At 40.8% G+C, this 16,767-nt stretch overlaps 1 protein-coding gene across 1 annotated transcript in view; it reads right to left on the reverse strand.

The window, feature by feature from the left end:
• B4GALT5 (beta-1,4-galactosyltransferase 5) overlaps window positions 1–16,767 on the reverse strand; it is a 54,194-nt gene that overhangs the window by 19,566 nt on the left and 17,861 nt on the right. The window lies entirely within an intron of this gene.

Genomic DNA, 16,767 nt, shown 5'->3' on the forward strand with positions numbered 1-16,767 from the left:
AAAGCAGGAAGAGACCACAAGGGCCAACCTGCAATGCAATACTCTGCAGGAAGGCCTTCTCTTCTCACCCTTTAGAAAATGAGCAAAACTAGCTAGACAGGCCTCCCTGGGCAGGAAGTTTTGTAGGGTGGGGGGTGCCACTACCAAGAAAGACCATGAAGTGAGAAATAAGGTAGCACACATATGCCACACAGGGCACCAAAGACAGCAATTAGGTATGCTTTGCAATCATGCTATGTAGTGAACTGTGAAGACTAGATGCGCATTTTGCCACAGGCTATGCAGGCAGGGAGATAAGTAGTACTGGAATTTTTTCAGATGTGTTCAAGCACAGAGTTTGTTAACTCCAGGCCATTGCTTTTATTTTGACAGAAGTGGAAAATAAATTCCATCCAGGCAGAATGTGCAATGTCAATGCAAGTTGACAAAAAACACCAAGTTTTTATTCAGTGAAGGGCTCTCCTATTTAAAAACAAAGGCCCCTTGCAAGTTTACACTAGAGGAGAATGTGTGAAGAAATTGTTCTAATTATTGCATGTTGGAAAAGTCCAGTGGGGTGAAAGCCCTGATCAATACTTATTCTGACACTGGGGTTATTTAATGCAACACACACAAAATGAACCATGTATTTCAGATACTAATGTATGAAAACTGTATCAACTGTATCAACTGCCCTTGATTTTTACTTGATGCAGTACTAAAAAGTTGGCCTGCAAATAAAAAGAAACACAATGTTGGCCTTAAACACATACATCAGAGAGTAACACACAAAGGGCTAGACTCTAGATCGTTAGTCAGCAAGAAAAGACTGCATCAAGTTAGATCTGAGGAAGCTCAGAGATAATAAATTCATTTGGTTGTGCCATGGCTCATCAGGGGAAAGCAGGGAGTCACTTTCTCAGGAAGATTCTTGTCAACCATCCTGTGCAAGAGGCCTACAGGTTTCCAAACTACAGTAAGCCCACAACTTATACACATTTAACTTGTGCCGATTCAGCTTTATGTACTTGGCAAAAAAATTAAAAGGGGGCCATCCAAGAAAAAAATTATTTGGCAATCTCACCTGCCATTTGAACCCAATGTGTTTTGACTATACACACTTTTGGCTTTAGATGCAATCCCCACATAACACCCACATAGGTTGCAGGCTTGTGGTTGGTAAAAAAAATTCTATGCTGGGCTTTCATACTAGGTCATATGGGAAAGGGGTGGTACTCACATGAATGCTCTTCCATGAACAAAAATAAATATATCCATATGTTCAAAAAAACTAGATGTGAAAGGAAAGAGTTCTAACATAGCCTTCTCCCAGACAAGTTAATTTTATATGGACAGAGTGGGGGTGGGCTTTGGAGGAAGATTCAATAATGTGAGAGCAGTCTGACATGGTACAGCCCAGATAAAATATTCTGATACAATCTTTTGCAACATGCTTTTCTGAGAAGGCAGATCCAAAACATTCCTCATGCACCCTCTACCCCAGTATCTCATCAGCAGCAGGGAGGGAGGGCTTCTAATCTACATATAATTGTGCTAGGCAGTGGATGATGTACAGATAAATACACCAAAACAGCTGTCATACAAAAACACCTAACAAATTGCTAGAAATTTCAACCAGTAGTAATGCCAAGCTATTATCCAAACAGTGTTGCCTGAAAACTTCCTTTAAGTTGAAGATAATGAATCTAAATTACTGGGTGTGCTCCTGGAGGCATTCAGGGCTTGTTCACAAAATATTCTTAATAACTATATTTGAATATTCTGTTTAATCAGACATTATCCTTCATCAGACGTTTTGCAAGAATATTTGAGTTTGCTTTTAATGGCCAGATATCTGTCATGCTTTTAATGCATTTTTACAATGCCACTGGTAGCCATGGTGGAAATTTAGTAAAATTGCATTTCTTATTAAAATCTTTTAGACCTTGCAGGGTAGTTTTTATAGTCATGTAAATCAAGGGGGAAGAAGGACTCCTCTAACACATGAATATGGCAACTATAAATAAATTGAATCAACAACTAGCATTACGGTATAAAGTACACAAAGAGTGGTAGTGGCATCCTGGCAACAAGGAATGCCCAAGCACAAATATTCAAGTATTTAGAAACAAAATCAGTCCCATTAAAATGCTATGTAGCAGGGGTGAAAGTACAGCATTCCACTTAAGCAGAATACAGACACTAGAGTTATTTTTATTTTTATTTTATTTTTTATTTTATTTTATTTTTTATTTTTTCAAGGAATAAACTTTACCAAGCTACCGGTACTTCTTTCACAATATCATTTCCACTTAATTATATTAATCAAAATGATTCCATGCTGTGTTATTTATAGCCCTACCTTGGCTAAAAATTACAGTATAGATGCTCTAAGTAAATAAAGGGTTTTCACTCAGAGCTGCCACATTAGATTGGTTGAGTTAAAGAAAGCAGGACTTCATAATGTTCAGCTCAATTTGATCAGATACTTCTATAAAGCAGCTTTCTATGAGAGGAGATCCATGGTAAACATTCGTCTGCTTTAGAGGGCCTAAAAGTGACCTGAACTCTCTAGCCCTACCCACATCCTTCTGAAAATTTGCAGGTTATTTTCCTAGAGGCACTTATATATTTCATTTTCATAATAAAATTGTTCACCACTAAACCAGAGAGGGGGAAAGAAGTCACTTAAGAGTTTTACAGCTTAGGAGATACCACAGAGAATTCCCTCTACTGCATCAACCCCACCCCCCAACTTCTGAGGGCAGTAGAGCTACCTAGAGGACCTCCTCTGATGCTCCTAACATCCAAGAGAGTCTGTCAGGAAGGATGTACCGTACAGGTACAATGATGTATAGGTAAAGGTAAAGGGACCCCTGACCATTAGTTCCAGTTGCGGACGACTTTGGGGTTGCGGCGCTCATCTCGCTTTATGGGCCAAGGGAGCAGGCATACAGCTTCCGGGTCATGTGGCCAGCATGTAAATGCCATTTACATTCCCGCCAGAGCGGTACGTATTTATCTACTTTGACGTGCTTTCAAACTGCTAGGTTGGCAGGAGCTGAGACCGAGCAACGGGAGCTCACCCCGTCGCGGGGATTCAAACAGCCGACCTTCTGATGGGCAAGCCCTAGGCTCTGTGGTTTAACCCACAGCACCACCCGCGTCCCATCTAATGATGTATAAGCAAGAGCCAAAAAGAGCAATTCCATTTAGGTATCTATAAAATATTTTTACTCTCTCAAAGGCTCAGACAAGCTTTTTTTTTTAAAGCACCTGTACATTAAGGGGTATGGACTTCTGCTCCTAAAAGGCTCAACAAAAACTTTTCTATTACAGACTTCTTCTTTTTTTCAAATAATCATAGCTTAAATATCAGGACAAGGGTCCAAACCTGAAGAAGCACACAAATCTTGGTACCTCTCAGGAGTCAGGACAAGAGACAATTGCATATAACTCTCATATTTGTTTAAGTTGATGGGTGCAGCAAATGCATACAAGGAAGGGAAGCAAAACCCAATATGTAAATATTTAGTTCCAAAAATAATCTGCATATCCACATTATCATAGCAAATGGGATGTGCAAAATATTTTTTTCTGGTCTGGGTTGTTTTGCCCACTGCACATTTCTGCATCAGAATGTAATGGTTTGCAACAGCTACCTCCAAAAAGCACTCAGCAGAATAATTTCCACATATGTCATACAGTTTGAAAATACTCTAGTTGATAAATGAGATTATCTACAGATTACAAATTATTATTATGCAGATTAATGGGTTTATCTAGCCTGGTGGATTTTTGAAAAGGGTAAATATGAGATCCAATCCAATTTTAGCGTGGTGGCAAATTTTGACATCTGAGCCCCTGAAGACCTAAAGGCAGAAGATTAGCCTGCTGAGTGGCAATAGATTGCCAGCTGCTGACAAACAAAAATCTTTACAACTCCATACACAAATAGTTGCTGACAAAAATGCAAAACATAAAACACTTGTGCACAGTCTTTAGAAATGTTTCTGATGGCACCCATATTTCTTCCTAGTCAGTCATCAGATGGCAGCTTGTCTCAAGTTCTGATAAACTCTCAGCAACTAAGAAGCACAATCCAATTAGGTTTTGCACACAAAATATTTAGAAACTGGTGCTTACGTCAGTCACTTGCTTGAATATGTACTGTACAATACTGCATGCTGCAAGAATGTATCACTGTAGTCCTGTCTGCCACAGGAAGAAGACATTGTTGCTCTGTGGTAGATAATGTGTTTTCCTATGAAGCCCCTGGTTTATTCTCTGCTTTCTCCGTTTAAAACGAATCTCAGAAGGGAGGGCAAAATCAAAAACCACAATGAGATACTGCCCAAAATAGAAAGTACTGTGCTAGATGGACCTTTGATATAATTGTGCATAAAGCAGATGCATACGTGCATGTCACTTGTCCCATTTTCAGACTTTGGGATCAACCAGACTCTCAGACTGGCAACTGCAAAGACTACCACTGTTATGGTAACAGTGTAGTCACTGCTATTTCAGCAGCCCCAGCACTCATGCCAACTGGGGCAGAAGTTGGGAGAAATAACCATTTGCTCCACCAGCTCTTACTGATGCAAGGAAGAGGCTTGTATCAGGCCTGCTGTCATCATGTGACAGCAGCAGGGTCAGTGCAGGATCCAGTAGATCCTGGGCTAACTTTGCCCCACAAATACCCTATTTAGGTGATTTCCACTGCCTATTACAGCTATGCATGCTGTTGGCAGCAGTTCCTTCCTGCCTGCCATTTAGGAAGGCACATTGATGTGTAAGTGGGGCTGGGCAGATGGACCCCCCATCCAAACCGCCTCCAGCAACTAGAGGTGGTAGACTGCTCTGCCCCATGCCACAACAAATACCATTCCTCACAGAGGAAACTTCAATTGCAGAAGGGGAAACTCCTACACCATTCCACGTCCAACTGTACTGCTGTTTATTATGGTTGTTGATTGTAAATTAACTTCCTTATAGAAATCCAACTCTTGTAAGTCACCCTGAATGCTGCAAATGCAGTAGAAAGAATTTGGAACAAATTAATAAAATTGGCTTGCTTTCTCAGTACACTTATTCTGAGGTCCACTTATGACATGAAATTCAGACTGAAGCCATAACAATGTCACATTTTTCCAACTTGTGATGGATACACACAACAAATTTCAACTTTCTAGATGTTGCCAAATTAACTTCATAACATGCCTGGCAGTGGGGAGCGAGTCTCAAAGCATCTTTATATACACAGATTGGACACCATATATGAAAAAAACTGTAGTGCAAAATACACTGCAAAATGCATGTGGAAATTATAGTGTTATAGGTAAGTGTTTCATTCTCATTTGGAACATAGGAAGCTACCATTTACAGATTCAAACCAATGACCCATCAAGCTCAATGTTGTCCAGAATGCTGATTGTCAGTGGCTCTCCAGGGTTTTAGCCAGTGGTCTTTCCAAGCCCTATGTGGAGATATTGGGGGCTGAACCTGGGAGCTTGTGCATGAAAAGCATGTGCTGTATCACTGAGCTATGCTCCTGCCCTGTACATTGTATGAACTCTGAAGTACTCAGAACTTTCTAACTTTGCATGGTGCATGAACAGGCTTGATTCTGCTTGCTGTGTGGCTGAGCAACTACAGAATGGGTTTAATGGCACGGAGCCAATAGATAGACAAGATATTTTCTTCTGTTTTTAGAATTGGACCAAATGATATCATCTGAAGTCAAATTCTGTAATTTGAAATTCAGTTTGTATTTTGCCATTCAGCAGAGATAGCCATGCCTAGTGAGGTGAGATGAGAATATTCTCTGCTAGAAAATTTTCTGGAGAATATTCTCCACAAACTGTAAATTCTAATGTAAGAACCAGTTTTACAATGCACATTTTAAAAATCAAGTAAATAATAAGTCAAGCTGTGATAGTGCTAGTGTAAGTAATGAATAATGATTTTTTTGCCAGTTACATTACTGGGCATTGTGTCATTCACCACTGGCAGTTCTGAAATGTGAGCTACAGAAAACTTTTTTTTAGTTTTTAGTTTTAAAAATGCTATTCATTTAATTTGATGAACATTTTAATTCATATGTATTTCAACTATATGTAATAGGCTTTTTTCTATTTTGGTGTGACCTTATTCTTAGCAATTCTATACCCTTGGCCATACAGTGTGATTACACACACACACACACACACACACACACAAACGAGAAAGAGAGAGAGAGAGAGAGAGAGAGAGAGAGAGAGAGAGAGAGAGAGAGAGAGAAGCTTTAATGCTTTATTCACTTAAAGTACCTAGGCCTATACAATTATGTGTAACAGCATGTAAGGTGGCCTTGATTTAAACAGTTGACCTTTCTGTATTTTTATTTAGTGCCAGTAACTGGTTTTTGCAGTGCCATTCAATGGTACAAGGTGCCATTTACCAGAGATTGACATACTGAAATATATTAATATTATTATTAAAGTTATATCATTTTCAATGCATTAAAATGAATATTCTATTTTAAATGAAAATTCTTTAATATTCTCATTAATCGAGAATATCCTCCAAAATATTATTCTTGAGAATTTAACATCACTAGCCATGTCACACTGCATCATATTACTCCAGCTGAGATGCTTGGATATTCCTCCACTGAGAAGTTACAGTACACATGTAACAAAACTTATATAAAGGTTGTGTAGACCTGTCCCTTATAATGGAGCAGACTGTACAGTTAATACAGACTGCAGAAACTGATGTAATGGACCTGAAGAGAATATTGTTCTTTAGCTTCTAGGCATCTTCATAAGAGCTTGAAGTGGAAGTAATTAGCACTCCATTAGAAATCTCACTCAATAACATATTGCCTGATTTTTGCTTCCTTGAATCTTAAAAGTGCCATTTCAGATGGCATTTTAGCAATTCTTTGAATAAATGGTTAATACAAAATTCAAGAAATGTCAAGGGCCAAACAATAAGGCAAGTCATTTGACTATGTCCGTAGGTAACAGTGTAAGTCACTGAATACTGCAGACATTTTAAGGACCTTTAGATCTGGTAACCAGCTTTTGACCATTCTGACTGCTTCCATTCCATGCCTGAAAGTAAACTTTCCTCATTAGCAGCCTTGGAGACAAGCACACCAAAGCTCTGCAAAGCAAGTGGGAAGGTTCACTGAGTTAATATAAAGCATAAGACCTTATCTTGTTTGTAAGGTTGTGCAAGCTCTGAGAGAGAACCGCCTGACACTGCATGGGTACAAGGGCACATACTTGGCACATACCTCTCTGCCAAAGTCACAGGAAAAGAGCCTCATCACACTACAAGTAAGATTAAACCACCTGATGCTGATCCAAGGAAAGACGTGGTGTTTCAGAAAGATTCCTAAGATACTTAAGTGAAAATTTAAAAATCTACATTTGTCGTGAGGAAAAGATCCCTTTGATTAAATACAAACAGAAAGGACTCATAATAAGGATGCTTCACGGACAAAATCAGTTTGAGCACCAATGACAAGGGGGGCACAAAAGTTTGGCTTCTGGTACAATTGTGTCCTAAAGCACCTGGAATTGAGGCTGGAGATTTTCACCCAGCAGAGAGTTAATATCACTAGTATCCAGGGTGGGGGGAAAAACATGTCTCAGGAATCAAAAGAGGATTTGCTGTAAACAGAATGCAATTGCAACATACATATATATTCCTGAAAATTCTTGAAATGACTCAACAAAGTTTCTATTTCTAGATCTGCTACCAAGGATTGCACACATTCTCCTTTTCATTTCTCTCATCCTATCCAAAATACAAATTTATAAAACAGGCGGTGGTCAGTGGTAGGAGGGTAGCAGGAATGGACACAGCAAAAGTAAAATGTTTCACTCATAATAATCACCAAGCACAGAGTGCCTGTAAATTCTAGAAATTTCCAAGTGTCTTGGAAATCCCACTTTTTTCTTAAAAGGAACACATGTGGCCAAAACCTTGGAAGTTCATTGACAAGGATCAGACATGCACTACAACATCTTGGATATCATTTCTATACACAAAACTTTATTTTAAATAAATCTTTGGTCTGCAAATATTTGGGAGCTAGCTGTTAAAGTAGAGGCCCTTAATGTTGCTGACTGGAAGATTCCCAACATATTAACATTGGAACATGAATACTAGAGAAACATTTATACTTACTTGGTCTTCCCTAGTCACTCACTCACTCACTCACTCACTCATTCATTCACTCATTTATTTGTTTTGGGGTACTTTTACTCCTTTTGTATAACCAAATTTCTCAAGGCATCTTGCAGTATATTTAAGACGCAGAAAAATAAATTCCAAACTTGCCAGGAGCCCCTTCCTAAAAGCACATTACCCAAGAAATAGTTCACAGCTTAAATGACATTTAAAAAGGAAATGTAACCACAAGTTACAGTCTATTAACTGCTGCGCTCAGACAAGTATCACATAAATCTAAACATAGCACCCAATTCTACTGTTCTGAATATTCATCCCACATCTGGTCAAGAAGATGACATCCACATACCGTATTTTTCGCTCTATAGGACGCACTTTTCCCCCTTCAAAAATGAAGGGGAAATGTGTGTGCGTCCTATGGAGCGAAGAAGCCATAGCCCCGCGACCCTCTCCCAGTTGGAGAGGTAACGCGCGGCTGTGGCAGGAGCCTCTATAGCCGCACGTCACCTCTCCAACCGGGAGAGCACGCGCGGGGCTAATGAAGCCCTCCGCGACCCTCTCCCAGCTGGAGAGGTGATGCGCGGCTATGGTAGGAGCCTCTATAGCCGCGCGTCACCTCTCCAACCGGGAGAGCGCGCGCGGGGCTAAAGAAGCCCTCCGCGACCCTTTCCCAGCTGGAGAGGTGACGCGCGGCTATGGCAGGAGCCTCTATAGCCGCGCGTCACCTCTCCAACCGGGAGAGCGCGCGCGGGGCTAAAGAAGCCGTAGCCCCGCGACCCTCTCCCAGCTGGAGAGGTGACGCGCGGCTATGGCAGCAGCCTCTCCGCTGCGCGCCTTTCCGCTTCTCCCCAACCTGCTCTTTGGGGCTGGTGGTGGGCTTCCCCCCCGCCAGCCCCAAGGAGCAGGTCGAAAGGAACCTGAAGCCTGGAGAGGAGAGGGGTCGGTGCGCACCGACCCCTCTCCAGGCTTCCAAGGTAGCCGCCTGAAGGCGACTGAACGCACCTTAAACGGCAACTTGTTTTAGAGGGGGAAAACAAAAGGGGAAAATTCTCCCCCTCTCTGCGCAACGCCTCCTGCCGCTTCGCTGAAGGGGCGCTGGGCAGAGAGGGGGTGAATTTTTTTTTCTTGTTTTCCCCCCTCTTAAACAAGGTGCGTCCTATTGTCCGGTGCGTCCTATGGTGCGAAAAATACGGTAATGATTGTCTTTTTAATAATTATCTGCTTTCTTGCAAGGTTTTTAAACACAAAGTCATTAAAAATATTTAAGTAAATAGGTGCAAGGAAACAAAAATATATATATAGTACAAGCTATCTGAAGAATTCATGTTAGCAGTAGTGCTTTACCTTTATTAAAAAAAACACCTTACTGAAATCAAAACAGAACAAAATCTTCATACGTAGTACACATAGCCTCCAGAAAAATTCTAGTATGTTCATGGTTGCAAGTCCTCACTCAGGGCTTGGAAGAATGAACTCAGGATCTTAATCTGGATTAAGATTCTCAAAACTGCTATTTCCATCTGCCTCTGAACACTAGTCGCATTGGAAAATGAGATTTGCTTTATTACTGGACCAGAACCTGCTGTACTGCTTATATAAGAAAATGAGCTCAGACATTAGTGACAAATTTACTGTTGTTGTGTTCAGTCTAGAAAGGTGCATTTAGTATTTTACTCTGCATTATTTAAATCCCTTCCCTACCTAGATTCAGTTTTTCTGCATGAAGTACACACTTTAATTTGTCTAGCTGCTAGCGAGCCTTTATTTCATTTTATTTGCTTGGGGCTGCTTTAATTGCTTTCAACTCACTTGTTTTCTCAAGGGATTGCTATTTACATACAGCCACCTCCTTAGTGGCCAGGTGTGCCTGTGTCAGGTTTCAAACCAATTACAATGCTAGTACCTCTAGGTATATTTAAACAAAGCAACTCCACAATCCTTGAACAGGGTTAGAATACAGCATTCACCAAGACACACAACTAAAGTTCAAATACCTGAAGGCTATGAACCTATCTGCAGCCTTTGCCTGACTAACATAGCAATCCTATGTACAGGAAGCCACTGAAACTTATACCAGTTTCAGTTAAGCAAGGGCAATAATAAGTGTGCACTCTTGTTCCAGAAGCACATATACACACAAATAGCATGTTAGACTTTACTTACAACATATTGGCCAGAAAAGGTAGCCACTACTAAGCAAGGCAGACCACTGATTTTACTCAGTGCTTTGTTCCTTTATTTGAAAACTGACCCACTGAGATTATTTTTAAATCCCAAAGCCATCTCCTTCCTTCCTACCTCCTCTATTAAAACATAGTCGTGCCATCACATGGCAACTATCTGAAAGCTATTTTTGAATGGTAAGGAAGGTTGATTCATTTCAAGTAAAGCTGCGAGCTTATCCTTTGATTAAATTCAGAGCTTAATCCACCTAAATCTTGTTAGATCGCAACTAAGTCCCTTGACTTATACGCTTATAGGTGTATAACTACACCAACTCGTATTTTGCTGGTATGAAGAAAAAAAAAATCACAGAAAATTTTTGTGTCTAAAACCACAGCTGAGAAAGCTATCTGTATATTGGCACAAAAGAGTAAGTGCTGAGCAGACAAACTATTATCACAAACAAAAATTCTAATAATGGCTGAAATAGGATAAAATATTCAACTTAAGTGCAACAGGGTAAGCTAATATTGATTAGAGCATCTGACTGTGGTTTCTTTTAGAGACCTGCAACTGTAAATTGGATGTATAAAATACAACAGTCAAGACCAAAAAGATACTATGTTCTTACTAAAACAAGCAATGATTGCAGAGATATTTAAGAAAAAGGTATACAGCACAGACTTAGTATTGGCAGAGTTCCCAAAACTATGTGCCAACAACTTGGAACACAATCCTTCAGCTCCTCCATGATAATATGACAGAAACTATTACAGATAACAATGGCTCTCAAAGTGAACCATTCACAGCAGGGATCAGGTGTTAAACAGGGTTGTGTTATCGCCCCAACTCTATTTATTATTTTCATTGCCATAATCCTACACATTGTCAAAGGGAAACTCCCCACCGGGGTAGAAATCATATATCAAACAGATGAAAAGCTCTTTTAACTTGAGTAGGCTGAAAGCAAAGCGTAAGGTTACCGTAACTTCCATCATAGAGCTTCAATATGCTGATGACAATGTAGTGTGTGCACACTGAGAGGATGACCTCCAAACCATCCTAAATATCTTCGCAGAAGCTTACAAAAAGCTTGGCCTATCGCTCAACATCCAAAAAACCAAAGTGCTGTACCAACAAGCACAAAACAACCCCTCTGCAGCACCACAAATCCAATTCAATGGTGTAACATTGGAAAGTGTCAATCACTTCTCCTACCAGGGCAGTTATCTTTCCACAAGGGCCAACATTGATGGCAAAATCCAACATCACCTGAACTTGGTGAGAGCAGCTTTCTCCCGATTGAAGTGCAGTGTGTTTGAGGACTAGGATATTTGCAGGGAAACCAAAATGCTTGATTACAAAGCTATTGTACTACCAGCCTTACTGTATGCTTGTGAAACATAGGAACATATAAACCCCATCTCCAACTCCTCGAAAGATTCCATCAACAGTGTCTCTGAAAAAATGCACATATCACCTGGGAAGATAGGTGAACTAATGTCAGTGTACTGGAGGAAGAAAAGATCACGAATGTCCAAGCAATGATTCTTCAACATAAAGTTCGTTGGACTGGTCATGTTTTTCAGATGCCTGATTATCGTCTTCCAAAGCAACTACTCTATTCCAAACTTAAACATGGAAAACATAATGCTGGTGGACAACGAAAGAGGTTTAAAGACTCTCAAGGCAAATCTTAAAAAATGTAGTATAAACAACAATTGGGAAACACTGCCCTGTGAGCGCTCCAATTAGAGCCTTTACCAAAGGTGTCATGTACTATGAAGACGCTCAAACTCAGAACAAAAGGGAGAAATGAGCAAAGAGGAAGGCACGTTTGACAAACTCTCACCATGATCAACTCCTGCCCAGAAACGTATGTCCCTGTGAAAGATGTGTGGTTCCATAATTGGCCTCCAGTGTCACTTACAGACTCACTGTTAAGACCGTGTTCATGGAAGACAATCTTACTCAGCTAGGAGTGATCACCAAAGAAGAAGACAACACAATGTAAGGGAACATGATCAAATTAATTTATTTTGAACATACACATTTTATTCTAAAGTGCCTTGGGAGGTTTATACCAAAGGGTGGCATATAAATATATTAGATAAATTAAATAAACTTTGCAAAATGCTTAAGTTTTATGTTGGTCATATTGTCCCAGACATATTGCAGGAGCTAACAATCTCATTTCATTTTGGTAGCATACAAAATTTATTCTTGCCAGAAGGAGAGGACAGGATCTTCTGACATTACTCTAAACTTGAGACCTAGCAAAATTGAGCAGGGTGAGTCTTAGCTAGGAGAGGGATGGGAACTTGTCACCTATCCAGTAAGCTTCAGGTTTGAGAAAGGAGCAAGAAGTCTCTCAGTTTTCCAAGTGCCACTGAGGCTTAAAGCAACATCCAGGAGAGCTCTTCCCATACTTCAATGCTTCTGAACTTAGCCGGGCATTGTGAAGAGTCCTCATGATTTCCAAGGCACACAAGGGTGGGAACCACCCTAGATTCTGTGCTCTTGCCAAATAAAAAGTGTACTTCCCAGGAACAAACTAGCAAGCACATACGTAGATCCTTGCAAGTGTTGGTGAGAAAAGGCTCAGAATGAGGGTAAAGACACTTTTCCTAACTAGATAGCTTTGTCTTTTGCATAGGATGGTCATATGTAACTTCCTCTTGCAAATCAACAGAGTATATTAGCACTTCTACAGCAGTTGACAATTCACTCACTCAAGAATGAACTTTTCATTCAGCAAGACCAGGATGAAAACTAGTAGAAAGTAATTTTATCAATGCTGATAAGAGCAGGAATCTACCTATTCTCTTCTGGTACAGTGGTACCTTGGTTTTCAAGCATCTCGGAAGCCGAACGGTCTTCTGGAACCAATTATGTTCAAGAACTGAGATACCACTGTACATTCACATATGAGACAAGCAAAGACAACAACATATCATGGGCTTAAGTAGATCTCTATAACTTGCATTCTTATGATTTAGAGAGCTTATTGTCACTGCTCACTGCCCTCAGTTAAAGTTTTTTCCTTTGCTATATAGACCAGTTTTCCCCCTCTTTGAGTAGCCATTGGGCCAAAAATGTTTCTTTTAACCATGAATGACAGCTGTTTTGTAAGCCAAGTAATCTTTACTACCAGTACGGAATTCACACAAGCATATAACACTTAAACCTAGTCAACAACTACTGGCACAATAAAAGAAACATAATTAGTCAATCATGTTGGTTTAGTAAAACTGACAGGAAATACATTGATATGCTATTTGATATACCGTATTTTTCGCTCTATAGGACGCACCGGACCATAGGAGGGGGAGAACAGGGGAAAATTTTTCTTCTTGTTCTCCCCCTCTAAAACAAGGTGCATTCAAGGTGCATTCACCCAAAGCCTCCGGAGCGCAGCAAGAGTTCTCCGTCTCACCCTCCATCTCGCTGTTCTGGCTTGGGAACAGCCTTTCCAGCCTCTGCAGGGCAGCGGGGTGAAGGCACCCTGCTGCCCTGCAGAGGCTTTGCATGCAGGCATCCCCAAGCTAGAACAGCAAGACGGAGCGCTCCACAGCGCTCTGTCTCCCTGTTCTGGCTTTGGGCTTAGCCGCACAGCCTGCATTCACTCTATAGGATGCACACACATTTCCCCTTAATTTTTGGAGGGGAAAAAGTGCGTCCTATAGAGCGAAAAATACGGTATATGTGCAGTTTCTGCCAGAACTCATCAGATAAGGCTGAAGTACAAATAATAGACAGGATATTAATGCATTGGTTTTATATTATTGCAGATAAAACAGATTTTTAAAAAATTGTATAAAATGAAGAATACTTTAAAATGGAGGTGGGGAACCTCTTGGCTCCATGAGCCAGATCCTTGGCAGGATCAGCCTTGTCGATCAAATCTGAGATGTGGGCAGAGCAACACACACCTCACAATCCTTTATGCAAAGTTTTCAGACACCAGGCAGCCAGCTGGCAGTCGGACACTTGCAATGCCTTCAAAGCCCCTTCACTGTTTGTAAGCAGTTTAAAGATGGCCTCAGCACTCTTATGTGAGCCTCCAGAGCATCAAGCAGGGGCTGTCTGAAATCCTTTTGCAAAAGCACTCTTTAAAGAAGCACCCACCCCTCCCTTTAACATTGCATGAGTGTTATTTAAAGGAGAAGAGGCTGCTTCAAGAGTGTTTTCCTAAGCATTTTAATACAGTCCCTGCATTCAGATGGGAGTGCAGGGATTGTCTTAAAACAATTGGCAAACACACTCTTTGAAGCAGCTGGCCAGTCACACATTGTTTAACCCCTGGCCATAATAAGTTTAAAGTGTCACAAGACACTGCTGTTTTTGCTGCAACAGTTAACACAACTAGCCTTCATAACATAGTTTAACCCTGCAGCCCAGAATTGCATTGGCTTTTTTAGTGTGATGTGGCAGCTAAAAAAGCCAATGCAATTCTGGGCTGCATCAATAGGAATATAGCATCTAGATCAAGGGAAGTAATAGTGCCACTGTATTCTGCTCTGGTCAGACCTCACCTGGAGTACTGTGTCCAGTTCTGGGCACCACAGTTCAAGAAGGTCTCTGACAAACTGGAACGTGTCCAGAGGAGGGCAACCAAAATGGTCAAAGGCCTGGAAACGATGCCTTATGAGGAACGGCTAAGGGAGCTGGGCATGTTTAGCCTGGAGAAGAGGAGGTTAAGAGGTGATATGATAGCCATGTTCAAATATATAATAAAAGGATGTCATATAGAGGAGGGAGAAAGGTTGTTTTCTGCTGCTCCAGAGAAGCGGACACGGAGCAATGGATCCAAACTACAAGAAAGAAGATTCCACCTAAACATTAGGAAGAACTTCCTGACAGTAAGAGCTGTTTGACAGTGGAATTTGCTGCCAAGGAGTGTGGTGGAGTCTCCTTCTTTGGAGGTCTTTAAGCAGAGGCTTGACAACCATATGTCAGGAGTGCTCTGATGGTGTTTCCTGCTTGGCAGAGGGTTGGACTCGATGGCCCTTGTGGTCTATTCCAACTCTATGATTCTATGATTCTAACCCATATATACTATCAGCTACTATTTGGGTTCCTTAAAATTTTTAATCACTTAGTCATTTTCAACAGCAAAGTGATATCTATAATCTCTTATCACCTTGAATGAACCAGACAGAGGAAAAAGAATGTAGTTGATGGCATATACAGTTATGCTTCAAATATTTCTAAAGAAAGCAGCAATCTGCAGATAAACTCATTCCCCTCTTCAGGCATATACTAGATGGAAAGCTTAAACTAAGATCATCCACTCTAGATATACAATACATTCTTCAGTTACAAACTGGTGAAACAATCCCATTCTTGTTTGGCTTTTCAAACCAGGACATCTTTAGCAAAGACTTTCCTGCAGAGCAGATGTGCATAACAGATGACAGCACAACAGCACTGCAGGAGGATTTCATTGCTTTCTGCTGCTCTGGAGGCTGCTGCTGTAACAATCTTCTCTGACTCAGCAGCTGAAGGGGATGCTGGGAAGGCAGCGACATAAAAAAGCCGTACATTATTAATGTGGACTCTGGCAGTAGGCCATGAGTCAGAAAAACACTGAGAAACACAGGACTGTGGACAGAGAGGCAGCAAGGCCTTTGCCTAGTTAAGCATTTCACACCATTCTGTTTACATTTCCCATTTGGATTCTAGCTGTACTTCACATTTCTATCTCAATAATTGGCCAAAGGTGTGGGGGAGCTGGTGGAAAAACTTCAGGGGGAAAGAGCACTCAGAACCCTTAAATAGGGCTTCTCCCTTCTCCATGTGCTTCAGAGGGTCTTTTCACTTCTCTCAGTGCACACCATCTTTACTATGGCTGTGGGACATGAAACCCAATTCCTAAAGCATCCAACAGAGCTTCTTTATCTGAGTAAACGCATTGTTTCCCACATTCAATATATTGCTGGTCAGGGACTTCTTGTTTATGCTGTTTATGCTTAAACTCAAATGTAGCTGGGACACTGAAATTGTGTTTCCCGATATACTACTCTATCTCAAGAATTGCCTTCAGCTCTGGATTTCTCACTACCCTCCCAGTCTTACTTGACAAGCCATTATTACATTTCTGGCTAAAGGAATGTGTTAACGCACACTGAAGTCTGCTTAGAGTTGGCATTTAGTACTTGCATGTTTATGCCCTGATGGGGGAGTAGGTGTGTAGACAGCTTCCCAGATCGAAAACTACACTTCTAACTTGTTCCTGTCAGGGAAATGATCTAAAGGTGGTTTCATTGTAGCCTAACTTAGTACTGATTGCTTTTACATCATGAAATCTCCATGGTTCCTGGAATTGGGTTTACAAACATACTTCAAGTAATCTATTATTAGACCCTGCAAACTATTGTGAGTACAACCAAGTTACATATTAGGAGAAGGGGTCTGAAACTCTAACAGTAAGTGGCTTGC

This window comes from Podarcis muralis, chromosome 5 (assembly GCF_964188315.1).
Source record: "Podarcis muralis chromosome 5, rPodMur119.hap1.1, whole genome shotgun sequence".
Taxonomy (NCBI): domain Eukaryota; kingdom Metazoa; phylum Chordata; class Lepidosauria; order Squamata; family Lacertidae; genus Podarcis; species Podarcis muralis.